Raw genomic sequence first — 27993 nt, forward strand, 5'->3', positions numbered from 1 at the left:
AGAGACAGTACTTTGGGAAACATCCCTGGTGTTCTCCTTACTTGCTGTAAGTAATAAATCCTTCCTTCTCCCAATCTGATCTTTTGCTTGGTTATGTCTTTTAACTCAGCACCCTCCAAGAGGTGAACCCAGTTTTCTGAGCAACAGGAATTCCACCAGGAATGCAATAGACAGATGCATTAGATGGAATGGATGGCAGAAGACATGAGCTTTACACATCAGAGCAGTGAATGCCATGTTCTCTGGCCAAGCCCTTCTTTGATGTCCCACTCACTCCTATAACCCACCTGTCCCTGTTTCTCTTTTAATCTGAACTCTTAGATCTTTCCTTCTCTATGGTGGTATAATGTTACTTAACACTGGTGAGGGCTTGGTTGAGGATGGGCACAGAGTGTTTTGTAGTATTACCAGCTGGCAGTCTGTGTCTCTGCAGCAGCATTCCACCCCTGGAGAGCTAAAAGAGATTTTGATTGGATTCATCCGCACTCTTGCCTAGGATTCCGTGGCTTGATTATGGTCCATCCTGAACACAGAATTCCTGATTCTCAGGTCTGTGCCTTTACCCCTGGCTTAGCCCTCATTCCAGACCCTGATTTCATCTTTAGTTCTATCTTCTGACCTGAAAACTCCATGGAAGTTCTAATAGGCACTATTTCTGAAGAGAGTTAAGAATTTGTTTACCAGAGGTGTTAGAGACAAATATGGGGTTAGTGAGGTATTTTCCTGATTAAAATGAGTATGTTAATACAGTACTGCCCCCATCCCATCACACACAATTTTAAAGGCAAAAAAAAAAAAAAAGTTTCTCAAAAAGAAGCATTTATCTTACTTAAAATATAAAATGAAACTTTTGTGATCCTGGATGAATGCTTTTTTTTCGTTTGGAAAGACAGTTTTGTGGACAGAGCTTTCCTTTCTGTGACGCAGGACACTACTGTTGCCCAAATAGAACAGAACCATGAAGATATTAGGAAATGAAATGCTGGCAGACTTACAACCTCAGGGGCCAAATGGCACCACAATGATTTCTCACATATTTTAACTTTCAAAAGACCCTAGTGACTGCTTTTATTGCACATTTTATGGAGCCATCTGTTCTTGTTTGTTTGGTTTTTTGTTTTGTTTGGTTTTGTTTTGTTTTTTTTTAACCAGAGCTACTATATGTTCAAAACTTTAAATACAAATTTTCCCTATGTCAAAGGACAGAGGCTTCACGGTTGTGGTTGCTAGTAGGGAATTCACAGGGTTCACAGTGGGTGCAAGAATCTTGGCGCAGCCCTAGAAGCCTGGTGCATCTGCTGCTGTGGAAACTGCACTGTGCAGGCATTTCTTGTTACATGTGTTCTCCTGCCTCGGCCAAGAATAATCGTTACCATAAATCATCTTAGGTGGTACATTCTTTTGGACTTGCTGATATGGTGTCATTTAAAATTCATTATATTTCAGTTGAGACTTCATAAAGAGGAAAGCTTCTTTTAAAGTCCATATTTTGCTGCCCGAGAGTAAGAGTGAGGGGCGAGATATGAAGGAACAGTGCTTTGCCTGGAGTAAAGCTCTATGGTAGCTATGTAAAAGAAGTAGTTTAAGCCTCAAGAAAGTCTAAACATAACCACCAACCCAGACATATGCGAGCCCATGAATATTAGAATGTAAAGTGTACAGGGCTTGATATAGGAAAAGCATTCAATACAGTCGATGATCATCTTCAAGGACTCCTACTCCTACTGCTACTGCTGCTTTTCAAATCAGATTTATAAAAAGTATATCCAGCATAATGGAAAGGCTCCTGAACCTATTTTCACCTTTATTGTGAAAGGTGCTTTAATTTCCAAAACAATATAGGTCATCCTAGTAGGAATGCAGGAATAGAGGAAACCCCAATTTTAAGTATACCTGCCAGCAACATTTTCTCAAGTTTTTTTTTTAGGCACACTGACAGCATCTTTTGGGAAGATTATTAATAATCAGGATTAGGCATAAGGATACTTGTTTCTCAGAAGTTGATCTAGAGGATTGGATTTGGATTAGAGAACAATCTAGCCGCTGTTACTGTTTTTGGATGAGAGCAGAGGTAGTGGTGGGGAAGTGGGGAGAGTGCCTGTGAGTGAGCAATGGTTCTCAAATTTGTTTGCATAAGAATCACTGTTAAAAATGTGGATTTCTAGAAGCTAGTCTCTGATGATTTTGACTGAGAAGGTAGAGAGTGAGGACCAGGAAGCTGCCTTGTCAAGAAGTCTCTCATCTGATTCTGATCACCTAAGCCACGTTCCATGCTGTGGAATGCTGCAGATCTCCTCTTGACTTTGACTGGTAGGCCAATAATTCTAGATTCCATTCTGAATAATAATAACTTATAAAATATACTCATTCTATATCCCTGGGTAGTGGTAGTTTTGTTTTCAAATCACAATACCTCAACATGTGTGGTTTGAAAGTGAGTTCAACTAAACATGAATTACATTAAAAAATTCAAGTGATACAACTGCAGCATGACAATTTACACTAAACATTTTAGTGTGGTGTGCAAATATAGAAAATATTTTTACTAAAATTTAATAGTATATGAACTACTTCCCTCCTCCTCCATAAAAATGACCAATTTCCAAAATGTAGCTCATTGGTACCCAAACATTCATTATTAGGTTATTTATGGGCTCTAACCAATAATCTCCTACTTTATCCTACTCCTCAACTACATTAATCTGCATTACAAACCATCCTCAAAATCAACATCTTTCAACAAAACATAAAAGCATAATGTTTTTGATCAATAATAGGCTGACAGAACTTAAATACATTCTCACAGAGAAGTCACATAATGTTTCAACAGGAAAACTACTAGATTAATGGTTCATTGCTTATCACAGTACCCCAGGGATGACAGCTACCTTCCTTTTCACACTTAGGCAGACATCATTCATTGATCAAATCTCTACCCAGCGAAATCAGATGCTGCCTCAGAATCCTTTCCTACAAAGGGAGTCACTACCAATTTATCAGCCTTGGCTTGAGAATGAAATTGTGTTTTCCATACCTGCCCCACACCAAACAAAAAGTACTTCTGTGTATCACATATACACACACTCTCCCCATCCCCTGCACCCTCTAAATGTTCAGAAACAAGTCATCCATAATACTCGTAATGAAGTAAAGTCTTTGTAAAAGACCCTGTTTCACTGTAAATTAAATCAAGAGCAAGGTTTCCTTGCCCGTGAAAGGAGGCATGGGACTTCATGTCTTCTTTTTGCTTTTCTGGAGATTCTCCCAGTAGTGGCACAATTGTTCATAAACTTGCAACAGATAGTTCATATCTAACTATTATTAAGAAGGCAGTGATTTCAACCGACATACTGAAATTCATCAAAGTACCGAGGGACCAAGAAGCTTACTTTTCTCTTGAAGTTCCAATTTAAAATAAAATTGAACAAAAAAATCCTCAGTTATTTTAAGAAAGCATCATATGTCTCAATTTAATCATTTTTAATGCTTAGCCAATGTCTTAGTCTGTTCAGGCTGCCATAACAAAAATACCAGGCTTAAACAACAGAAATTTATTTCTCACAGTTCTGGAGACTGGGAAGTCCAAGATCAAGGAAGGCATGGACAAATTTACTGGTGAGGGCTTGCTTTCTGTTTCATAGGTGGTCATCTTCCTGTATCACCACATGGCAGAAGGGGCAGAGGACATCTCTGGGGTCTCTTCTATAGGGGCAGTCATCTCATTCATGAGGACTCTGCCCTCATGACCTAACCAACCTCCCAAAAGCCTCACCTACAAATGCCAGCATGTGAATGTTTGAAGGGACAGAGCATTCAGTTTATAGCAGCCAAACTGTATTTTTTGTACTTTTCTATAAAATCTATGTTTTGTTAAATTATAATGCTTATACCATGTTTTCAATTTAAAAATAAAATAATCACTTAGACAACTTAAAATATTCGGAAAAATATATAAAATAAAAACCATCTGTAAAATCACTACCCTCCGGATACCCATTTTTGACACTTCGGTGTATTTCTATCCATCCTATTTTCTATGTCTTCATACGAATGTGTATTTTTCTTTTATTTTCCCATAATTTTGGGCTAATTTTGGGCATATGGTTTGCATCTTGTTTTTAAAATGGTAATGTTTCCTGAAGCATTTAATTTAAAATTAGAGTATGAAATTAAATTATCTTTCCAAAACATGTTTTTAAAATGTCTTAGTCTGGGTCCTCATAGGAACAGATTCCAAGATGTGATTAAACCTACAAGGATTTTATTACAAGTGCCTGTGTGAGAGAAAATAGGAAGGGAGTCAGATAAGACTGGGATACTCATCAAACCACCATGCAAGTCTGACCAAGAGTGAGTCTGTCCTAGTGCTTTGTCTCTTTGGTCACTAGCTGGGAGCAGGCCTTGGGAGGCAGAGCTTCAGTGCAAGTTCAACAATGGATTTCAAAGTGCAGCAGCCAGGTGGGCCCTTGGCCAATTATGTTTCCTGTGGTTGAAGGTCTGTGAGGCAAATTTTCATGGTCCTCACATTAGGGTTACATGATAGTCCATTATATGGATAGATTTTTCCCCAATCTTTTCCAACAACTCTGCATCAGTAAGTATTTTCTTAGTTGGGTTCCTAGGAATGAAGTTGCTGGATCATGGTATGAAATTTATTTCTAAATATTTTATACAATACTATGATTATTATACAAACTATGATTTATTTACTTGAGTCTCTGTAGTTATTTGGAAGGGATACATCATTCAACTAGTGGGCATTTTTAGGATTTCAAAATAATTTTTTAGTCTGTATTTGACACCAGCCTATACAGATTATTTAAGACATTATTATGCCCTCCTCCCCTTTAATTTTTCTTATACTAACTTCTCCATCTTCATGAATATCATACAGGGTTTGAGACTAAGATTCCTGCTATTAAATTGTTATTAAAATTCAAAAAATACTTTCTTTCAGGTATATATGTATTATATATTTTACATTAGTGAATAGGATAAAATTAGAAAGAATTGAGTGTTACTTCCATAAATAAGCTGAAATAAGCAAGTAAAAATTCTTTTTCTAAGATCCGTGCTGTAAAAGAGAATCACCCATTCTGGTTAACTAAGTGTGTCTTTTGATATTGGATTTTATGTTAGCAGCAACATCCCAGGAGAATACAGCTATCTTCACTGAAACAGAATTTTCTTTAAAATTGATTTTGAACCAAGGAAACTTGGAGCTGATTTAATTATGTTGTGGTGTACTATTGTGAGTTGGCCACCAAGAGTTTCTTCCTCCCACTCATCAACGAGATGCTCCACGGGTTAGAAGGCTGCCTTCTGTCTCCAGCCAAAGGATGGCATCATCACTCTAATGAGGGTCAATTTCCATTTCTCCCACCCCTGTGCTGCAGAACGTTTCCCAGCAGAAATAGATGCCCTCCATTGTAACATAATTCTCCTGGCCAAGTTGGTGATAAAATGCTTACTCCATGCTGAAAATATAATTCCATATTCATCTCTCTCCTGAGAAGAGAAAATTTTAATCATGTCACACGAAGGTATTAACAGTATGAACAGAAAACAAAACTACAACAATCTGCATGTGCTTTCAACATCGGGGAATGAATTCTTCCGTAAAATGTAATTTTCTTATTTACCTACTGGCATTTTTTACTTCTTGTCAGGGAAATAGGTCTCACTGCACCTATATCCAAAGTGCTAACCCACAAAATCGTAAAGAGGAAGTGGAGCAGGGGAATTGGCAGGGGTGTGGTGGCTGATTAGTGTCCTGTTAAAAGGAGAACAGAATTGTCCTGTGTAGTATTAACTACCCATAACACCATTCAGTCTGATAACAGCCAGCCCTGTGAATATTTAACTTTCACAATGTTTGCTTTGCGGATAGTGGGTCTCTTTCATATATGAAATATAGCCTATTGCATATTATTAATCAGACCTGAGTTGACCTTCAGAACTTAATATTCTTTCAACAGAGACATGTATTATTTACTATGGTAGCATACATTCAGAAGGTGAATGTTAGGATTTAAAACATCATAGGCTCGGAAACAATCTTGATAGGCCATCTAGTTTATTCATTCAGTTGTCTATTGAAAATCATTTGCATGCTAGGAGCTGAAGGCCATTCGGTGAAATATAGAATGGAAGATGCCCTCTAACCCCTTGTGTAGTCAGGCTCTCCTTTCAGGGGAAAATGAAATGACCTCATAAGAATGCAAGGCAGTGCTGGTTGACAGACATTGAGTCTCTTTCGAGCTCAGAGCAGAGGAAGAGTGATGTGGGCAGCAGGCAAAGACTGGGTAAAGGAAGAAACAGTTGCAGTGACCATGGAAAGAAGGGTAGGACATGGGTCGGCAGGTGAAGGGGACAGCAGGAAGCCAGAAACACCTGCTGGTGAGTGTAAGGGCTCAGTTGACAGGTTGGCTGGTCAGCCAGCCTCCCAGCTGGCTCGGGTCATTCCTGATGGTGTGCGGTGGAAAGTCTGGACCGCTTTTCAGAAATGCTGATATGGGTGAGGCAGGTGGATACCTTTTGGAGGGATATAGAGCTGCTTTGAAAGCTCTTTGATTTATAGAAGGGCTCTGTGATATGAACACAGGCTTATCATCTACGACTCTTCTCAAAGCGCTGCATGCTTCAGTCAAGCAGACTGTTACCGTTTCTTGCGGCTCAGATTTATAAACAAACATTATGTGAGTGCAGGTGGAGAAAGACAAGCTAGAACCCGAGGCCAGGACATGATGCAGGGTCATGCCATTCTTAAAAGCTAAGACTTTGATTATTAAAGTTGTAGAAGCCATTAATGAGGTTGGGCTCTTAATTGGTGGAATTCCATAAGATCTGCATTTTTTACAGATGACGGAGTACAGTGGTCATATCCACATCATGTGGTTGTTAAGCACCATAGTTCTGGAGTCAGATTGCCTGGGTTTGGATTCCTTCTCCGATCTTATTAGCTCTGACATTATTAACTTCTCTAAGCCTCAGGGACCTTTGAATGGGGATAAAAACCATTATCTGTCATATAAATTTGTTTTGAGGATTAAGTGAGATAACGCATGTAATATACTTAGTCCAGTGCCTGGCATATAAAGAGAGAATTTAGTAGAGTTTGGCTGTTACTACTCTTCTTACCTCTCCAGGAATAGTGTAAAAGATGATTGGCTCTGCTGGCAGCTCAAAGGGCAAGGACCTTTACTGGAGGACAAAGACCTGATAGAAATCCATTTGTGGCAATATTTTAAGAAAGGCATTGACACACTGAATTAAGGCAATAGCATAAAGATTGAGAAAGGCAAAGTTAACACCATCAGGGGAGTAAAATCAACAGGACCTGGTGTCTGAGTAGAAGTCGGAGATAAAGAAGAGGGAGAAATTATGGACGATTGTAAGGTTTCTAGCTGGGTCACCGGTGGTGTGGTGCCACTGACCAAAATGCAGAACACAACACGGCCTCATGGCCAAAGTGCACTTCCAACCCGCGGGGGCTTTCTCTGGTAGCAGGGACCAAGGACATGGGAAGTGCTGGAGAATTAGTGTCCTGGTGACACCCTCGACCGTTGTCTGACAGAGGCTGTGGGTTAATAGCTTGGCACTTTGGCACCACAGGTGGGATTACTGTGTTTTCCCCAGTAGGACAGAGCTCCAGGTTCCCATGTCGGTAACTTGTTTGATAATGAAATCTTTTTGGCTGCCTTTTCTTCTGGTCTCACGGCTCCAGTCCCTGAGTAGTATTTCTTGGCTCACCATCCAAATAAACTATTTGCGCTGGAATTCGTGTCTTGGGGTTTTCCTCTAGAAGAAATAAATCTAAGAGATTTAGGAGAGGGGAAAGGAACTATCTCTGTCTGTTTTTAGACACAGATAGTCCAGAATGCAACTGAAATAAGGAAATGGAATTTAATGAATAGCTGGGCTCTGGTATTCTAGATTGGTGAGTAAACTGCAAAAAAGTGGTCATTGAAATCTTGGAAGAAGGCGTTTCCTCAAGGATAGCTTGTAACTTAAGAAGCTTGAAAGAGCCAATGAAAAACACAAAAATGAACACAAAAAATAGTGCTCCTAGAAAGGTGAGAGCAGAACAAGAGGGTGATGTTATGCAAGCCAGAAGACAACATTGTCTAAGGAAGGAGAATCTGAATTTTTTTTTTTATTAAAGTGCACGTCCTGTTAAGGGAGTCCATATTTCATCTTGTTAATGGCCAAGGTGTCTCACACATAGTAATCACAATAATAATCAAAATAATAATAATACAAATATTTGTTGCATAAGTATTACTTTTCTCCATCCCACTGTGAAGATATAAGAGAAACAGAGATGGTGAAATTAAGGGCTGAAAAGTAAATCAACAAAAATTCTCATCTTATGCAATCTTTTCTGTTCCTTGGTTGGTTAGTTCTCCACCCTTGTTTGCTCTAAAATGGATTCATATTGTGAAGAAATAGGTCCTACCATGTTCCCTTTACCAGCAGTGTGCATTCTATGTGAGTTTTTATTCCCAGTGCAACTAAGACCAGGTAATTTTGGCATAGAATAAAAGTTCAGAGGGTAGAGGCTTGAAGGGTGGGGAGGGAGAAGTGATAGGAAACTCCATGCTACACAGCCCCAGTTCTTGCTACCCTCTTCTGCCACTATTGTTTCTCCAAAATTCTCCTTCACCACTTTGTTACTGCTTCTTTGGCTGAAACAGGAAGTTGTAATATGACATCATCATGATAGAATTACTTTCTGGCTGGGTTCTGATGTCACCTCATTTCTTTTCCTTCTCTGTAGGTGGAGACAGTACAGAGCAGTCAAAGCTTTCATTTCCTCACATTACAACAAGCTCTTCTAAATTATGAATTATTTCCAGTCTGTAGTCAATGACCTGTTGTAGGTAGACTCAGATGCAATAAAACTCCTCAAAGTATTAAGAAATTTCCACTGTCCTTTGGAGTTATGGTAGGATTTAATTTGTAGGGCAAAGTGGCATTTACCTTGTTTATGAAGAGAGGGGGAGTGCAAACACTTGTATTAGTTTTCAGCCCTTCCCCGATTTCCTGCTCTCTAGCACTTTGCATCTGGGTGTGCAAGACTGCCCAGAGACACTTTCTTCAAACTTTTCTGAAATGAAGAAAAAGTGGCTCCTTGTTGGAAATAGAAGAGATGAACTCCATTGTCTGCTGTCAGGTCAGCCAATTTTATAAACTCTGTAAAATCAGTGTCATTTTTAGGTACATATATCATTTAAAGAATAATTGCTGGTCAACTCTATACAGTTTCCAGTGTTCAGCACCCCGAGACTGTACTCAATGCCCTGTTGCCTCCAGAACTATCTTTTCTACATTGTCTACTGTTGTACTAAGTCAATTACTAAGTTGTCTTTTCCCATTTATATAAAGCCATTAAACCAATGTCCCGTCCTGTACAGATACAATAAGCAATCACTGACAGTTTTCCACTTAATTGCATGCTTCACTGGGTGCTTCTTGATTGAAAATATTCTCTCATGATTTCCTTCTTTTTATGCTCTTGATCTCACTTCTGTACCATAAGGGATGATAAAGAAAGATCTGATTCAATGAGATGGCTTTTCTGTGTAGTAGCTGTACCTGTCACTCCAGTGAAATACATAATGTCTTGCCCTTTACCTTCAGGCTGGAACATTGGACCTGGGTTCTCCCCAGCGGGTTACTGAGTCTATCATTTTCCAAGAAATATTACTCAGCCTTTGGGTTATGGCCTCTCTAGGAGCTGTTCTTCAAAGGCCAAACATCTGCTTCCATTGGCCTTTTCTCGTGTTTGGAAAAAGCAAAATGGATGTCACATTTCTATTCAGGACTTTGTTTTGAACTTCCTGACCTCTTGGTCATTGGACCAGTAATTAGTGAGCTTCTGCAACCCCCACAGCATGGCAGGAAGACTCAAACAGTTTTTGAACAAGAATTACAGATATGCTTTTTCTCAATTAGTAATGTTATTTATTGGACCCAGAAATAACTTTGAGCTATAGTAAGAGCAATGGATGCTTTGAAATGATGGTTTTGATTGAATTCTTGTTTTTATATGATTGAACTCTCAACCCTTGACTTTTTAAAATTTGATAGTCATGTAGTCGTGTATTGCCATGGAGTGATAGCCTTGGGCAGCCAGGCTGACCTCATGAGACAGAAAATACCTATTGGGTTCATTGTTCACTTTTTTTTCCTCCTCCAACTTCTTCCTCCAGAAGAGCAGGAGAAAATATAATCATTAGATTCATTTATTTTGCTTAAAGAGTTAAGCGTGCTAAAATAAAGTTACTCCAAGAAGTAACAACTTAGGACTTATTTATTAATCACTGGTTAATTATCACCAGGTATATAGTGCCATGTATATAAAAATGTTAGAACTTGGGGGAACTTCAGAGTTCAACCTTGTTCAATGTCCTTATTTCACAGACAAAGAAAATGAGGCACAGAGGTGGAGTGACTTCTCTTGATGTTGACTCCTATTCAAACTGGCACCAGAACACAAATCTTAGTCCAGCTCTCTTTCTTGCTCATGAGGTCCTGCCCTGAGAGCAAATTTTGTTAGTAAGGGTAAAATCTTAAAGGTGATAGGAAAGAAAGGGCAGCCTGGCAGACAGTGGAGGCAGGGGAAGGAAGGCTGAGATTACTATAATATTTTTTCTGGGGGCTGGCTTGGTAAGGCAGCGAGAGAGATAGATAGATTGATTTAAGTATAGTTGATTTACAATGTTGTGTGAGTTTCTGGTGTACAACATAATCATTCAGTTTTATATATCATATATATTTACACATACATTCTTTTTCATGGTGGTATATTACAAGATATTGAATAAAATTCCCTGTACTATACAGTAAGACATTGTTTTTTGTCTATTTTATGTATAGTAGCATGTATCTGCAAATCCCAAACTCCTAATTTATTCTTCTCCCACCTCCTTTCCCCTTTGGTAAACATAAGTTTGTTTTCTAAGTCTGTGAGTCTGTTTCTGTTTTGTAAATAAGTTCATTTGTATCCTATTTTAGATTTCACATATAAGTGATATCATATGGTATTTGTCTTTCTCTTTCTGATTTATTTCACTTAGTATGATAATCTCTAGGTCCATTCATGTTGCTGAAAATGGCATTAATTTATTCTTTTTCATGGCCAAATAGTATTCTAACACACACACACACACACACACACACACACACACACACACACCTCATGACTTCTTTATCTAATTATCTGCCTGTGGACATTTAGGTTGCTTCCATGTCTTGGCTATTGTAAATAGTGCTGCTTTGAGCAATGGAGTGCATGTATCTTTTCAAATTAGAGTTTTCCCCAGATATATGGCCAGGAGTGGGATTGCTGGATCATATGGTAACTCTACTTTTAGTTTTATGAGGATAAGGAAACTATATACTGTTTTCCATAGTGGCTGCACCAATTTATATTACCACCAACAGTATAGGAGGAATATTTCTCCACACCCTCTCCAGCATTTACCATTTGTGGACTTTTTAATGATGGCTATTCAGACTGGTGTGAGGTGGTACCTCATTGTAGTTTTGATTTGCATTTCTCCAATAATTAATGATGTTTGAGCATCTTGTCCCTATTGGCCACCTGTATGTCTTTTGTGGAGAAATGTCTATTTTGGTCTTCCACCCATTTTTTGACTGGGTTGTTTGTTATTGAGTTATGTGAACTGTTTGTATATTTTGGAAATTAAGCCCTTGTATGCTGCATACTTTGCAAATATTTTCTCCCAATCCATAGGTTGTCTTTTCATTTTGTTGATAGTTTCCTTTGCTTTGCAAAAGCTTATGAGTTTGATGAGGTCCCATTTGTGTAATTTTGCTTTTATTTCTATTGCGTTGGGAGACTGACCTAAGAAAACATTGGCACAATTTATTCCAGAAAATGTTTTGCCTATGTTCTCCTCTAGGAGTTTTATGGTGTCATGTCTTATATTTAAATCTTTAAGCCATTTAAAGTTTATTTTTGTGTATGGTGTGATGGAGTGTTCTAACTTAATTGATTTACATGTGGCTGTCCAGCTTTCCCAGCGCCACTTGTTGAAGAGACTGTCTTTTCTCCGTTGTATATTCTTGTCTCCTTTGTCAAAGATTAATTGACTATAGGTGTGTGGGTTTATTTCTGGGTTCTCTGTTCTTTTCCATTGATCCATATGTCTGGTTTTTTTTGCCAATACCATGTCGTTTTGATTACTGTATCTTTGTAGTATTGTCTAAAGTCTGGAAGGGTTATGTCTCCAGCTTTGTTCTTTTTCCTCAGGATTGCTTTGGCAATTCTGGGTCTTTTATAGGTCCTTATAAATTTTAGGATTTTTTTTTTCTATTTCTGTGAAAAATGTCATGGATAATTTGAAAGGGGTGTATTAAATCTATAGATTGCTTTGGATATTGCCATTTTAACAATATTCATTCTTCCAGTCCAGGAGCATGGGGTATCTTTCCATCTCTTTGAATCATCTTCAGTTTCCTTTCAGTGTTTTATAGTTCTCAGCATATAAGTTGTTCACCTCCTTGGTCAAGTTTACTCCTAAGTATTTTATTTTATTTTATTTTTTAACATTTTTTATTGAATTATAATCATTTTACAATGTTGTGTCAAATTCCAGTGAAGAGCACAATTTTTCAGTTATATATGAACATATATATATATTCATTGTCACATTTTTTTCTCTGTGAGCTACCATAAGATCTTGTATATATTTCCCTGTGCTATACATTATAATCTTGTTTATCTATTTTGCATTTTGAAATCCCAATCTGTCCCTTCCCACCCTAAGTATTTTATTTTATTTTATTTTATTTTTTGATGCTACTTTAAAAGGGATTGTTTCTTTCCTTTTCTGAGATTTCATTGTTAGTGTAAAGAATGCAAATGATTTCTATATGTTAATCTTGTATCCTGCTATCTTGCCGAATTTGTCAGTTCTAATAGTTTTGTGTGATGTCTTCAGGGTTTTATCTGTCTTTTTGTATATGCAGTATGTCATTTACATATAATGACAATTTTACCTCTTTCCTTCAAATTTGAATACCTTTAATTTCTTTTCCTTGCCTGATTTCTGTGGCTAGGACTTCCAATACAAAGTTTAATAGAAGTGGTGAGGGTGGGCATACTTGTCTTGTTCCAGTTCTGAGTAGGAAGTCTTTCAGCTTTTCACCGTGGAGCATTATGTTGGCTGTGGGTTTGTTATAAATAGCTTTGATTATGTTGAGATGTGTTCCTCTGTACCCATTTTGGTAAGAGTGGATGGATGTTGAATTTTATCAAATGCTTTTTTTTTGCATCTATTAAGATGATCATGTGGTTTTTGACTTTTCTTTTGTTGCTGCGGTGTATCACATATGTTGAACCATGCTTGTGACCCTAGGATGAATCCAACTTGATCATGGTGTATGACCTTTTTTATGTGTTGTTGGATTCTATTTGCTAATATTTTGTTGAGAATTTTTGTGTCTATATTCATCAAAGATATTGGACTGTAGTTTTCTTTTTTGTAGTGTCTTTGTCTGTTTTTGATAACAGGGTGATGGGCTTCATAGAATGAATTTGGGAGTACTCCCACCTTTTCAATCTTTTGGAAGAGTTTGAGAAGGATTGGTATAAGTTCTTTATATGTTTGGTAGAGTCCCCAGTGAAGCCATCTGGTCCTGGACTTTTGTTTACAGGGAGCTTTTCCTTTTTTTTCCTTTTTTAAAAAAAATTTTTTTTTTAATTTTACAAATTCTATTTCACTTCTAGTGATTGGTCTGTTCAAATTATCTGTTTCTTCCTGATTCAGTTTTGATGGGCTGTATGTTTCTAAAAGCTTGTCCATTTCTTCTAAGTTGTCCAATTTGTTGGCATATAATTGTTTATAGTATTCTTTTATGGTTTTTTGAATTTTTATAGTGCCAGTTGTTATTTCTCCTCTTTCATTTCTATTTTTTTGTTTTGTTTTGTTTTATTTGGATCCTATTTCTTTTCTTCTTGGTGAGCCTAGCCAGAGGTTTGTTGACTTTGTTTACCTTTTCAAAGAACAGGATCTTGGCTTAACTGATTATTTTCTGTTTTGGTTTTTTTTTTTTTTACTCTCTATTTTATTTATTTCTTCTCTGATCTTTATTATTTCCTTCTTTTTGCTAGAAATAATTTTTATAATTCTTTTAGGTGACAGATTAGGTCATTTATTTGAAATTGTCCTTGTTTTCTGAGGAAGGCTTGTATCACTGTGAACTTCCCTCTTAGGATTGCTTTTGCTGAGTTCCACAGATATTGTATGGTTGGGTTTTCATTGTCATTTGTTTCAAGGTATTTTTTTAATTTCCTCTTTGATTTCATCATTGACCCACTGGTTTTTTTTTTTAAATAGCATGTTGTTTAGTCTCCATGTAATTCCTTTTTTCTCCTTTATCTTGCTGTGGTTGATTTCTAGTTTCATGCCATTGTCATCAGAAAAGATTTTTGCAAGGGGATTGAGATAATTTTCAAGGGGATTGAAAAAAAAGAATTGAAATAATTTCTATCCTTCAGTTTGTTGAGGCTTGTTTTGTGTCCTAACAATGAGGTCTATCCTAGAGAATGTTTCATGTGCACTTGAAAAGCACTTGAAAAGAATGTGTATTCTGTTTTGTTTTGGGGTTTTTTGGATGTAATGTCCTGAAAATATCAGTTAAGTCTAACTATTCTATTGTGTCATTTAGGATCTCTGTTGCCTTACTGTATTTTCTGTCTGGAAGATCTGTCCATTGATGTCTGTGGGGTGTTAAAATCTCCTCCTATTATTGTATTTCTGTCAGTTTCTCCCTTTATGTCTATTAGTATTTGTTTTATTTATTTAGGTGCTCCTATATTGGGTGCATATGTAAATGTGTATAATATCCTCTTCTTGTACTGATTCTTTTTATCGTTATATAATGTTCTTCTTTATCTTTCTTTACGGACTTTGTTTTAAAGTCTACTTTGTCTGATGTGAACATTGCTACCCCTACTTTCTTGTCATTTCCATTTGCATGAAATATCTTTTTCTATCCCCTCACTTTCAATCTATGTGTGTCCTTTGCCCTAACCTGGGTCTCTTATAGGCAGCATATTGTAGACTCTTGTTTTAGTACCCAATCATGCCGTGAGTTCCTGATTCCATTTGTAACCTGGGAGGTACCTGATTTTGTCTCAAATATCTCATGTTCAAAAATGTTTGTCTTTTAAAGACTGAGCCATTTATTTTTTTCTTTTTTACTTTATTTGGAAACCCTAAATTTACTAACAGAATTTATACAGTAAAAAAGATAAAATGACGTTGGTTGGCTTTTTACCTCTATGACATAGAAGATGGAACCATTTCTAACCAAACCCCTTAGGCCTTGGGTGATCTGGGGTATCTGGACTAGCTCCTGGTGAAGTCAGAAGAGAAACACTTAGGTTTAGTCACAGTAGTCAGGAAGAGAATTGGAAACTGATCTTGTCCTGAAAGGCCAGGTTGAAATTGAATAGATTCATAAGAGCTGGCAGGGTAAGCGTGCTCTTTAAAGGCCCACATTTAGAAATGAGCCTTGGCTCTCATGCTGAGTAGAATTTTAGAGGTTAATGGGAGATGAGCTTGGCAAGCTAGAGTGGGCCTCCACTGGGGACTCCCTGAAGGCTCCCTGCAGGTGTGGATAGGATCCAGTTCACAGCAGGTTCCTGACTAGGGGAATAGCTTTGAGAATGTAGCACTGGAGGAAATTCAGTCTGATATCTTAGATAGATTAGAAGATGTGGAAGCAATGAAAAGAGGATGCTAGAGTACTCAAGACAGGAGGTGATGACCTGGCAGCCCTGCGAAGAGGTGGATTCAAGCTATGAGACAAACCAAAGAAGGATGAATTGTACTTGGACTGACTGAATACAGGAGAACATGGGAAACAAGTTCAACATTTCAAGTTGGAAAGGGGGCTGGTGTCAGTGATGAATCTTATAAACATGAATTAAAATACATTTCACCCAAAATAACATTTCCAACCATAGTTAAGATATTTCTACATGAGATTCCTGCTATTTCTGTAAACACAAAATTTCTAAATTGTATTCCTTCCACATCTGAAACCCCTCTTTTTGGTTATAATATTACCGTTCTCCCAGATACCCAGGTTCAAGGTATCCTACAGAAATTCTAATATGTGTCTCTATGACATATGCTGGAAACAGAGAAATGGGATACAATCCTTACTCCCCCCGCCCCCAGTCTAGCCAGGGAGAATGAAAAATAAACCAGAGGGTAGGTGCCAGTGTCTGAAAAGAGTCACACTGTGATCACAGTTTACTTTTCTCTTTCCTTCATCCTTGATATTCAACTTTTCACCAGGTTTGGCTGTAAACTGTCAGTTCCCATGAGTGCTGCTTAAAAAAAAGGAAATCATGTGTAAATCCACAGTATATTATTGAGTTCAGGAGCTTCTGTTTGCCCAGCAATTTTAAATAATTTTCTAATTCATTTGATATATATATTTTTCTCTTTATTTCTATTCTCGAAAAGCAGGGGATAGCATCTCAATCAGGTCAAGTGGAGGACAAGAAGGGCCAGGCAGCTCAATCCCCCTGCTGTCACCAGTGAGGCTCATTAACCTTGATGCATCAGCACTAAGGGGAAGAACTGGAGATTAATGGAATGATGATGAAAGAGGAAAAAATACAAAACCTAAGAAAATAAGACAGGGTTGCAAAAGAAGCCTTCTGAACCAGAATAATGTGGAATTGAGCATGAGGGATGAAATTATTACCATTATTTTTTATTACTAATATATAAAGAGTAAGGCCAATAGAGAGCATGAGAGAGCAGAGTATGGAAAAATGTGATTGGAATGTCTGAAAGATCAAATTATCTTTTCATTACTGCATTTTAAAAAGACGAACATTTCAGAGACTGAAATATGTTCTGTTTTTCTGGGGAATTATATTGTTAAAAGCCCATTTTAGCTTCTTTCTTGATATTAATGTGCTTGCTACGCCTGGTGAATCATGGCCGAAGACTTTGCAGCACAAATCGAAAAGCATTAAACGAAGATTATAACTGAGTAGTGCAAGAGGGCAGAAGAGGGATGGCCTTGAACATCTCTCAAAAAACGAGTGCCTGACTCACGTGGAGCCCAGGTCAGCCTCAGGGCCTGTAGCATGACAAGTACTACATAATGAAAAGTGACTGTGGATGGAGTGGTGAGAAATGGGGCTGGAAGATCACCAGTGACCAGATTATGGAGTCCTTGCCTATAAGTCTGTTTAAGGAGTTTGGACTTTCTTGAGGAAGTAATGTGATCCATTCTCTGCTTTAGACATCTCTGGCTGGCTGGAGTATAGTGATTGGATTGTTACAGACATTGGTAGAAGACAAATAGTGTAGCTAAGAGAACTCAGATAGAAGCCATGGGGATGGAGAGAAGTGGGTAGACTTAGGCGTTATCTGTAGTTACAGGGTAGAACGATGGATTGGGTATAAAGAAGGAGCATCAAGAACGACTCCTAGAGCTCTTTTTGGCTGGAGTTCCTGGGTAGATAAAGGTGCTGCTCATGGAGAGAGGGAATACTGGAGACTATACCAGCTCTGAGATATTAAATTTTTCTTAAAGATTTTTTAAGTTGAAAAACACCATTTTAATCTTAGTGTGCAGTTCAGTAGTGTTAAGTACATTCACATTGTTGTACAACCAATCTGCACAACTGACCTGTCACATAGGGACAATTAAAGGTGCAAGCACACCCATCTCCCTTGAACGTGAGCGACAGCAACAAAGGGCTTTAGTCACATCCCTCACTGATTAATTCCTATAAGAAAAAATGAATACTAAGCAGAACAGCATTTTTATGGACAATCATGTAAAAAACAATCTTTCACAAGCAAATTAAAATTAAAATATTTTCAGAAACTATGAAAGAACAGCATAAATTAGAATTAGAAAAACAGAGATAAGACAATTGGATAAAAGAAATATTTTGAAAGAGAAGTAATCAAACTAAAAAGCTAATTAAGAAAAAAAATTTTTTTAGAACTAACAACTAAATTGGAGGAAATTACGGATACTAGCATGGATAATACTCAAAACAAATAGATGACGTAAAGGAGAAAAATAAAAAGATCGAATATTTAAAAACAAAAATAAAAAGACTTCAGAGAAAGTTACAGATATATAAGGTAGACAAAAAAATGGGCAATATATATAATTATCACTCCCCGCCAAAGCAAAAGCAAAGCAATGTGACAAAAAAATACTAAAAACTATGTCTTAAGAGTACTTTTATGATATAAAAGAACTTTTAAAACTGTACTATGCTTTTAAGAAAATTGCCCCAGAAAAGCTAACACTGAGACATATTCTAATAAAACTATTGAATCTATAAGTCTAATAACTTTACTGGACTAATAAGGAAAGGAAACAAATCTCTTTGAGTTTTCAGGCAAAATGTTAGGTCACTTATAAAGGGAAAAAAGTCATTGTTAAAACAACTTTTTTAAGTAGCAATGTTTTATTCTGAAATAGTAACATTTACTAACCTCAAATAAGTCAAGAGTTTTACATTTTGCCAAATTGATCATCAAGCATAAAGGCCATAGATACTTTTATGAACATGTAAGAACTCAGGGGACAGTGTTTCCAGTATCCTGTCTTGAGAAATCTACAGACAACTAAAGTGACTGGAGAACATTGACTGCACATGTATCTGTATCAAATACACGTTTGCTTGTTAAGCAGACTAGATGATGGTGATAAGGGAAACACTATAGCAAATGCTAGCAATGCTCTGACAATGTAGATTCGGTGCAATTTTAACAAATGGTATAAGAAGAAAGGAGTACATAAATACAATGCAGTATAAATTTGCTGATGGACTTATTGGTATTAAATTAAAGTAAAATAGAATTTCAAATTTGATGTCAGGGGAGAGGGATGGGAGGAAATATAAAAGTTAACTAGTTATTTTCAGCATTTTTCCTAGTAGGGGACCAACAGAAAGCTTCCTTAAATGAGGGAACTAATGAAATATATATATACACACACCCCCATATGTATATTTATGCATTTTCTTGTAGGGAAATCATACATTTTTGTCATCTAACTTAACTCTGAAAGCAGCAGAAAGGAGAGAAATCTGCATTGCAAAATCAGTTGTGCCTTTCCTCCTTACTTTATAGGACACACAGACATTCCCTCGATCTTTAATTTGGTTTTGTTAGTGTGGCACGTGGAATAATGCCTCTCACCCTCAAGATGTCTATGTCTTAATCCCTGATACCTGCAAAAATGTTAGGCTACATGGCAAGGGAAATTAATTTTGAAGATGGAATTAAGGTCGCTAATCAGCTGACCTTAAGACAGGAAGATTATCATGGATTATCTGGGTGTACCCAATGTGATCACAAGGGTCCTTGAAGGGGAATGATGGAGGCAGAAGAGAACCAGAGAGTTGGCAACCTGAGAAAGACTTGGCCTGAAGTTACTGGCTTTGAAGTTGGCCATGAGCCAAGGAATGTGGGCAGCCTCTAGAAACAGGAAATAGGAGGAACTGGATTCTCCCCTAGAGCCTCCAGAAAGAAATGCAGCCCCGCCAATATTTTGACTTTAGCACAGTGAAACCCATTTTGGACTTCTTAATACAAAACTGTAACATAATAAGTTTGTGTTGCTTTAAGCCACTGCATTTAGTGTAATTTTTTATAGCAGCCATAGAAAACTAATGTCATTAGTTTAGATACAAATTCATCTTCAGAATTTATGTTAGATATGTGGATGTTAGTGTTCAAAATCCATCCTACCTTCTTTGTGGTGAAGTGGATATCACACTTTTGGCCTTAATCCATATGGTCCATATGATCTTTTTACATCACAGCCTAGTACATACAGACAGACAGACCTCTGAAATAAGACTTTTAAAACAGTCTTCCTTTACTACATAGGAATATATCCTATTCTATTCCATTTCATTAAAAATCAATTTATTTCATGGCCCATTAAATAAATTGATTTTATGACTCACAAGTAATTTGCAATGTAGAATTTGAAAAATGCTTTTCTAATATGCCTTCCTGCCTAGTAAAACACCCAGAATGCTAAAATTTTCATTTCCTGGATTCCTCTGATAAGGGCCCAGATGGTGCATTTGGCCAATCAAATGCACTTGCATGAAATTAGAAGCCATATTTTAACTTTTCTCCTCTTATTTCTTCTGGAAAACAGAGTTGTGGAGACACTGGGTTTATCAATAGTGGAATTCTTGTGTCCAATCATTAGCTTTGTAGGCATTGAGAGGTAGGGCTTGGAGCATCACTAAGACAGTATGTACTTAAAGTCAAAATTCCCAGTGGCAGCTTCCTGATTGCCGTTTCCTGATTGTGCCCTTGGCAGGTCAGTTCTGAAGTGGTTTTATGGGAGCCATTCCTCAAAGCCCAAACTGGAGCCTACTACCCTAGCTCTGTCAATGATTTTGTAGGCACCCAAATCTCTTTTTTTAACTTCTTTCTTTGGAAAGTAATTTCTGTTTTCTACAAATCAGTCCTGACTGGGACCATATTATGACCCTTTGGGTATAATCAGTGAGAAGATTTCTATTTTAAAATACATGGGCAAATTACAGCTGCAGATCCTGCATAGGACTGAGCCTGAGGGTAATCACAAGGTACAGTCATATTAGAGAGGCAGAATCTTTCTCTTTTGGGTAATTCTAACTTTGAGTGACTATATAGCTCTTGGAGATGACAATGAATGCCATATATATATAAATTGAAGTATAGTCAGTTTACAATGTTGTGTCAATTTCTGGTGTACAGCATAATGCTTCAGTGATACATTAACATGCATATATTTGTTTTCATATTCTTTTTCACCATAAGTTACTACAAGATATTGAATATAGTTCCCTGTGCTATACAGTATGAACTTGTTGTTTACCTATTTTATATACATTAGTTAGTATCTGCAAATCTTGAACTCTCAATTTATCCCTTCCCACCCCCTGCCCCCTGGGTAACCATAAGTTTGTTTTCTATGTCTGTGAATCTGTTTCTGTTTTGTAAATAAGTTTTTTTTTTTTCTGGATTCCACATGTAAGTGATACCTTATGGTATTTTTCTTTCTCTTTCTGGCTTTATTTCACTTAGAATTACAATCTCCAGGTCCATGCATGTTGCTGCAAATGACATTATTTTATAATTTTTTATGGCTGAGTAGTATTCCATTGTATAACTATACCACAACTTCTTTATCCAGTCATCTGTCAATGGACATTAAGGTTGTTTCCATGTCTTGGCTATTGTATATAGTGCTGCTATGAACATTGAGGTGCATGTACAGTTTTGAATTAAGGTTCCCTCTGGATATATGCCCAGGAATGGGATTGCTGGATCATATGGTAAGTCTATTTTTTAGTCTTCTGAGGAATCTCCATACTGTTTTCCATAATGGCTGCACCAAACTATATTCTCATCAACAGTGTAGGAGGGTTCCCTTTTCTCCACAGTCTCTCCAGCATTTATAATTTTGGACTTTTGAGTGTAGTCATTCTGACTTGTGTGAGATGATACCTCATTGTAGTTTTGATTCACATTTCTCTGATAATTAGCAATATTGAGCATTTTTTCATGTGCCTGTTGGCCATTAGTATATCTTCATTGGAGAATTGCTTGTTTAGGTCTTCTGCCCATTATGGGGTTGGGTTTTATTTGTTGTTGTTGTTATTAAGTTGTATGAGCTGTTTATATATTCTGGAAAGTAAGCCCTTATCTGTCTCATCTTTTGCAAATATTTTCTCCCATTCTGTAAGTTGTCTTTTAGTTTTGCTTATGGTTTCCTTTGCTGTGCAAATCTTATAAGTTCAATTAGGTACCATTTGTTTATTTTTGCTTTTATTTCTATTGACAACAGGAGAACATTGCTGAGATTTATGTCAGATAATATTTTGCCTATATTTTCTTCAAAGAGATTTATTGTGTCTTATGTGTAAGTCTTTAATCATTTTTGAGTTTACTTTTGTGTATGGTGTGAGGGAGGATTCCAACTTCATTGATTTATGCGCAGCTGTCCAGTTATCCCAATACCATTTGCTGAAGAGATTATCTTTACTCCAGACAATGATCTTTAATGGTCTTTATTCCTTTAGTCAGTATCTAAAATCATAGCTACTAGTTACAGGCCATTAAATATGGGTACTTTGTATGATATATTTGTTTGAATATAGTTGGGATACACATTTTCAATTTTGTAGTTATTTTCTTTGCATTCTTTAATCTCTGAGAACCCTAAGGAACAAAGAGTTTTAAAAGCACAGGTTGATTCTATGTGCAAGGATATGTATATATGAATACTTATATTTAGGGAAAATATGAAAAATATTTAATCGTAGGTATGAGCCAGTCACTGACAAATTGGACAGAGAAAATGGATGCTAATCACAAACACCATCTGGCAGCTGGGCTGGTGCCCCACAGGCTGATCATCAGCCACGTTTATTAACGATAGGTTGGTTGTCTAGAAAGAAGTTTGCTTACAAAATTACAAAAAAAGATGAAATAAATGTAAACATAGAAAGGTAAAAATAATTGGCAAAAGTGAAAAAGAAAGTAGGAAACACAAGATGAAGGTGGGAGAGAAATAGATATACTAATAGCATGCATATTCTAAGACAAGACACCATTTTTAGGGAAAGAAGGAAAAGGAGGGTGTCTCTCATCATACTCCACCAGGGGGCACTGCACCTGTGATGTCTTCTGTCTCTTGTAGCATTTGAGGTCAACCACATTTTTCCTAAGTCCGGACTGATCATCTATATGTTAACAACAGGTTCATAAAGAAATACCTTTCAATCTTTAGGAAATTCAGAGCATTTTTCATTTCCTGACACAGAAATTCTCCTGAGCTCTCTCTTTTTTCCAGAGGGCTGGAGAAGTGGCTCCTCAAAACAGAAAGAGCAAGTTTGGATTGAGCTTCATTATGGCAGATTGGATCTGAATCATGGTGACCACTTAGGCATCATGCAACTGAGTGATAAAAGCAGGGTCTGTTTTTCAGCTTGTCCCTTTAACTAGCTACAGACGATCTCTAATAATCATCAGGGTGACTGCTTCATGTGCTCTTTCTCTTATCAACCTAGTACACAGATTTGCTTTGTGGAATTTTATTTATCCTCTATGATCCTTGAAATACTTGGCCTGAAATACTTGCTGAGGGGAGCAATTCTAATGAGTGATTAAAGTTAGTGCCTCTAAATCAGTAGCTCTGAACAGTACTTGAAGAGTTAAGTTGTGAAGAACAGTGCTGGCATATAGCAAGTGCTGTAAAAAGTACAGTGGTCCCCACATCTCCACGGCTTTGCTTTCCACGGTTTCTGTTACCCTTGATTAACCACAGTCTGAAAATATTACGTGGAAAATTCCAGAAATAAACAATTCACAGATTTTAAATTGCATGCCATTCTGAGTAGTTTAATGAAATATTAAATGGAAAATTCCAGAAATAAACAATTCACAGATTTTAAATTGCATGCCATTCTGAGTAGTTTAACGAAATCCCCATCCAGCCCGCCCAGGACGTGAATCATCCCTTTGTCCAGCATTTCCCGCCAGTTAGTCACTTAGAAGCTCTCCCCATTATCAGATTGACTGTGGCAGTATCACAGTGCTTGTGTTCAGGTAACCCTTATTTTACTTAATAATGACCCCAAAGCACAACAGTAGAGATGCCGGCAATTTGGATATGCCAAAGAGAAATTGTAAAGTGCTTCCCTTAAGTGAAAAGGTGAAAGTTCTTGATTTAATAAGGAAAGAAAAAAAAATCATAGGCTGAGGTTGCTAAGATCTATGTTAAGAACAAATATTCAAATATTCTGTCCATGAAATTGGGGAAGAGGGAAAAAGAAATTCATGCTAGGTTTGCTGTCACGCCTCCAACTGCAAAAATTACAGCCACAGTGCATGGTAAGTGCTTAGTTAAGATGGAAAAGGCATTAAACTTGTATAAGATGTTTTGAGAAAGAAAAGTTACAACTTTTATCACAGTATATTGTTATAATTGTTCTGTTTTATTGTTGTTAATCTCTTACTGTGCCTAATCTATAAATTAAACTTTATCATAGATATGTATGTGCAGGAAAAAACATGGTATCTGTAGTGTTCACTACTGTTCTCGGGGGTCTTGGAATGTATCCCTTGTGGATAAGGGGTGACTACTGTAGTTGCTATTATGCTTCTCAAGTGTAACTGTTAGAAATACTTCTCATTCTCCATATTAGTCCTCACATGGGCTCACCTACAATCCCAGCAAAGTTATTAAAGCTGTTTCTGCTCTTCAAAGGCCAGAAAACAGCAAGACTTCAGTCTGTTGACTGCTAACCTCCCACATAGTTGAAACAGAGGAACCTGTAGAGCCTTAGGGTTTAAATCTGAAATGGGAGATTAATGCCAAATGCTTTTTTTTCTTTTTTGTTTTAACCAGATATTTTCCTCAGACTAAATCATCAGCCCTGAGGCTACTGGAAAGTCGTAGCAATTGAAACATAGAAAGATATATTTAGGAGTCCGCAAAATAGAGGACCTTATGATAAATTTTACAAATAATCTCTCAAACCTCCTTGAGAACACCTGAGTGAAATTGACATCTGTAACCCTTTCTTGCTAATGATAATAATAATAAACAACAGCAGCAACAGCCAGTATTTACTGATCACCTAATTTTGTATCAGATGCTGTGCTAAGTGTATTAAGTCTGTTGCATTATGTAAACCTCACAACTACCTTATGAAGTAAGTAATGGGTTTGCAAGTGTTGAAACAGGTTAAGCAACTTGCTAGAAGTCTCATGTATAGTGTGTGGTGGAGCAGATTTAAAATCCAGGCCACCTGACTCCAGAGCCTCATAAATTCTGTATGTCCTGCTTTCCTAGGCCCATACAGCTGAAGAAACATGAATCAAGCAACTCCCCACTGTGGCTTCTGGGCTGAATCAGTGGCTCATGATCATTGTATTATGTATGAAACCGATTCGGAATTGGTAGTTGGTAGGTTAATCTAAAAAGTCATGGATGTGGAGGAATCATGACAAATGATGGGTACGTTTATTCAGGTTCTTCTGGTGCCCTTGAGGACACCCTTTGTACACAGTAAAGATTATTTAGAGGTTACGTTGAATTTTTAAATTAATCTTTGATGTATTAAAGTAATATGAAGAATCTAATTTTTTTCTTAAATATTTCAATTTAACTTAAAATATTGTGATTCTGCATATATATCTAGGAAATTTCAACAATTACTTTTAAGGGAGGCTTTAAATTTCTTTTACAGCTTATAGATCAAAATTATCCTATAAAATAAAAATGTGACAGTAGCAGTGTAATAAAAAATAGTGCTATAATAAAAATATCACTAATAAGTTCTTTTTAAAGAATTTTGACAAAGCTCCAAGTACACAAATAACTCTCTCCTACTCTAATGAAATAAAGTACAAAGATGGTAAATTCTAAGTTCTGTTAACATTCTGATAGTATTTATCAAATTAAAAAATTCTTTATATATTATACAAAAATCAGACAAATCACTTAATTATACAATTTTTATTGTGGTAAAATACAAATAACAGAATTTATCATCAACCATTTTTAAGTGTACAGTTCACTAGTTTGAAATATATTCACATTGTTGTGCAACCATCACCACCATCCATCCCCATAATTCTTTTCATCTTGTAAAACTGAAACTTTAAACCATTAAACAATAATTTCCCATTCTCCACTTCCCCCCAGCTCCCGGAGACTACCATTATACTTTCTGTCTTTATGATTTTTGACTACTCAAAGTACCTCACATAAGTGGAATCAAACAGTATTTGTCTTATTATGACTGGCTTATTTTACTTAGCATAATGTCCTCAAGGTTTATCCATGTTGTAGCATGTTTCAGAACTTCTTTAGTAAGGGCCGAATACTATTCCATGGTATGTTTGCACCACATTTTGCTTATCTGTTGATCTGTTGAGAGACTCTGCTTGCTTCCATGCTCTAGCTATTGTGAATAACTGCTGTGAACATGGGTTTACAAGTATCTTTTTGAAACTCTGCTTTCAGTTCTTTTAGGTATAAACCCAGAAATAAAATTACTGGATCATACGGTAATTCTCTTTTCAATTTTTTGAGGAACTGTCGTACCGTTTTCCATAGAGGCTGTACCATTTTACATTTTCACAAGGGTTCCAGTTTCTCCACATCCTTGCTAACATCTGTTATTTTCCTTTTTTTTTTTTTTTTTTTTTTGATAGAGGCCATCCTAATGGTGTGATACGGTATCTCACTGCAATTTTGATTTGCATTTCCCTAATAATTAGTGATGTTGAGTATCTTTTCATGTGCTTATTGGCCATTTTATATCTTCTTTGGAGAAATGTCTATTCAAGTTCTTTGCTCATATTTGAATCAAGTTTTTTGTTGTTGTTGAGTTTTCACAATTCTTCACATATTTTGGATATTAATCCCTTATCAGATATATAATTTGCAAGTAGTTTCTCCTATTACATAGATTGCTTTTCGACTCTGTGGATAGTATCTTATGATGCACAAAATTTTTCAGTTTTCATGATTCAATTGGTCTTTTTTTCCCCTTTTGTTATCTGTGCCTTTGGTGTCATATCCAAGAAATCATTGCCAAATACAGTGCTATGAAGACTTATCCGTATGTTTTATTTTAAGCGTTTTATTGTTATAGGTCTTTCATTTTAAATCCTTGAATTCTTGTGTATGGTGTTACAGAGTCCAACATCATTCTTTTGTGTGTGGTTAACCAGTTTTCCTAACACCATGTGTTGAAAAGACTATTCTTTCCCCATTGAATGGTCTTGGTGTCTTTATCCAAAATCATATATATAAGGATTTATTTCTGGCCTCTATTTCATTGGTCTATATGTCTGTCTTTCCAGTATCATATTTGTTTTGATTACTATAGACTTGTAGTAAGTTTTGAAATCAGAAACTGTGACTGTCCAAGTTGTGTTCTTTGTAAAGATTGTTTTGGCTATTCAAGGTCCCTTGAGATTCCATAGGAATTTTAGTCTGGGTTTTTCTGCAAAAAACATCATTGGGATTTTGATAGAGATTGCATTGAGTCTGTAGATCGCTTTTGGGTAGTATTGATATTTTAACAATATTTAACAATACTGAGTCTTCCAATTTATGTATGTCTTTAATTTCTTTCAACAATGTCTTGTAGTTTTCATTGTGCAACTCTTCCACTTGCTGTTAATTCCTAAGTATTTATTCTTTTTGGTGCTATTGGAATTGTTTTTATAGTTTTTTTTTCAAATAGGTCATAGTTTGTGTATAGAAATGCAACTGATTTTTGCATGTTGACTGTGTATCCTGCTACTTTGCTGAATTCATTTATTACTGCTGACAGCTTTTGTGTGTGTGTGTGTGAAATCTGGGTTTTATACATATAAAACCATATCATCTGCAAACAAAGATAATTTTACTTCTTCCCTTCCAGTTTGGATTTCTTTCTTTCTTTTTTGCCTAATTGCTCTGGCTAGAACTTCTAGTACTATATTGAATAGAAGTGTTGAAAGCAGACTATTTTTTTGTCTTATTCTTGATCTTAGAGGAAAAACATTCAGTCTTTCACTATTGAGTATGATGTTTGCTGTGGGTTTTTCATATATGCATTTTCTTACATTGAGGTAGTTTCCTTCTAGTCCTGGTTTACTGAGTGTTTTATCATGAAAGAGTGTTGAATTTTGTCACATTGAGATGATCTTTTTTTTCCCCCTTTCCTTGTGTTGATGTGGCATATTACATCGATTGTTTTTCATATGTTGAACTATTCTTGTGTTCCAGGAATAAATCCCTCTTGTTATGGTGTATAACCCTTTTAATATGCTGCTGAATTCTGTTTGCTAGTATTTCGTTGAGAACTTTTGCTTCAATGTTCATAAGAGGTACTGGTCTGTAGTTTTATTTTCTTGTAGTGTATTTGTCTGGCTTTGGAATTGGGGTAAT

General features: G+C 36.6%; 2 long non-coding RNA genes across 2 annotated transcripts; one reads left to right on the plus strand and one right to left on the minus strand.

Moving 5' to 3' along the window:
* LOC116664240 lies at window positions 1-23373 on the minus strand. Its single transcript, XR_004320642.1, has 4 exons — window positions 23363-23373; window positions 7521-7530; window positions 409-411; window positions 1-60 (listed from the first exon to the last, which is right to left on the minus strand). It is a non-coding gene; the product is annotated as an uncharacterized LOC116664240 (long non-coding RNA).
* Window positions 13000-27733, plus strand: LOC116664239. Its single transcript, XR_004320641.1, has 4 exons — window positions 13000-13263; window positions 21254-21264; window positions 23724-23728; window positions 27721-27733. It is a non-coding gene; the product is annotated as an uncharacterized LOC116664239 (long non-coding RNA).
* The last annotated feature ends 260 nt before the right edge of the window (window positions 27734-27993 follow it).

This window comes from Camelus ferus, chromosome 6 (genome assembly GCF_009834535.1).
Source record: "Camelus ferus isolate YT-003-E chromosome 6, BCGSAC_Cfer_1.0, whole genome shotgun sequence".
Classification (NCBI taxonomy): Eukaryota; Metazoa; Chordata; class Mammalia; order Artiodactyla; family Camelidae; genus Camelus; species Camelus ferus.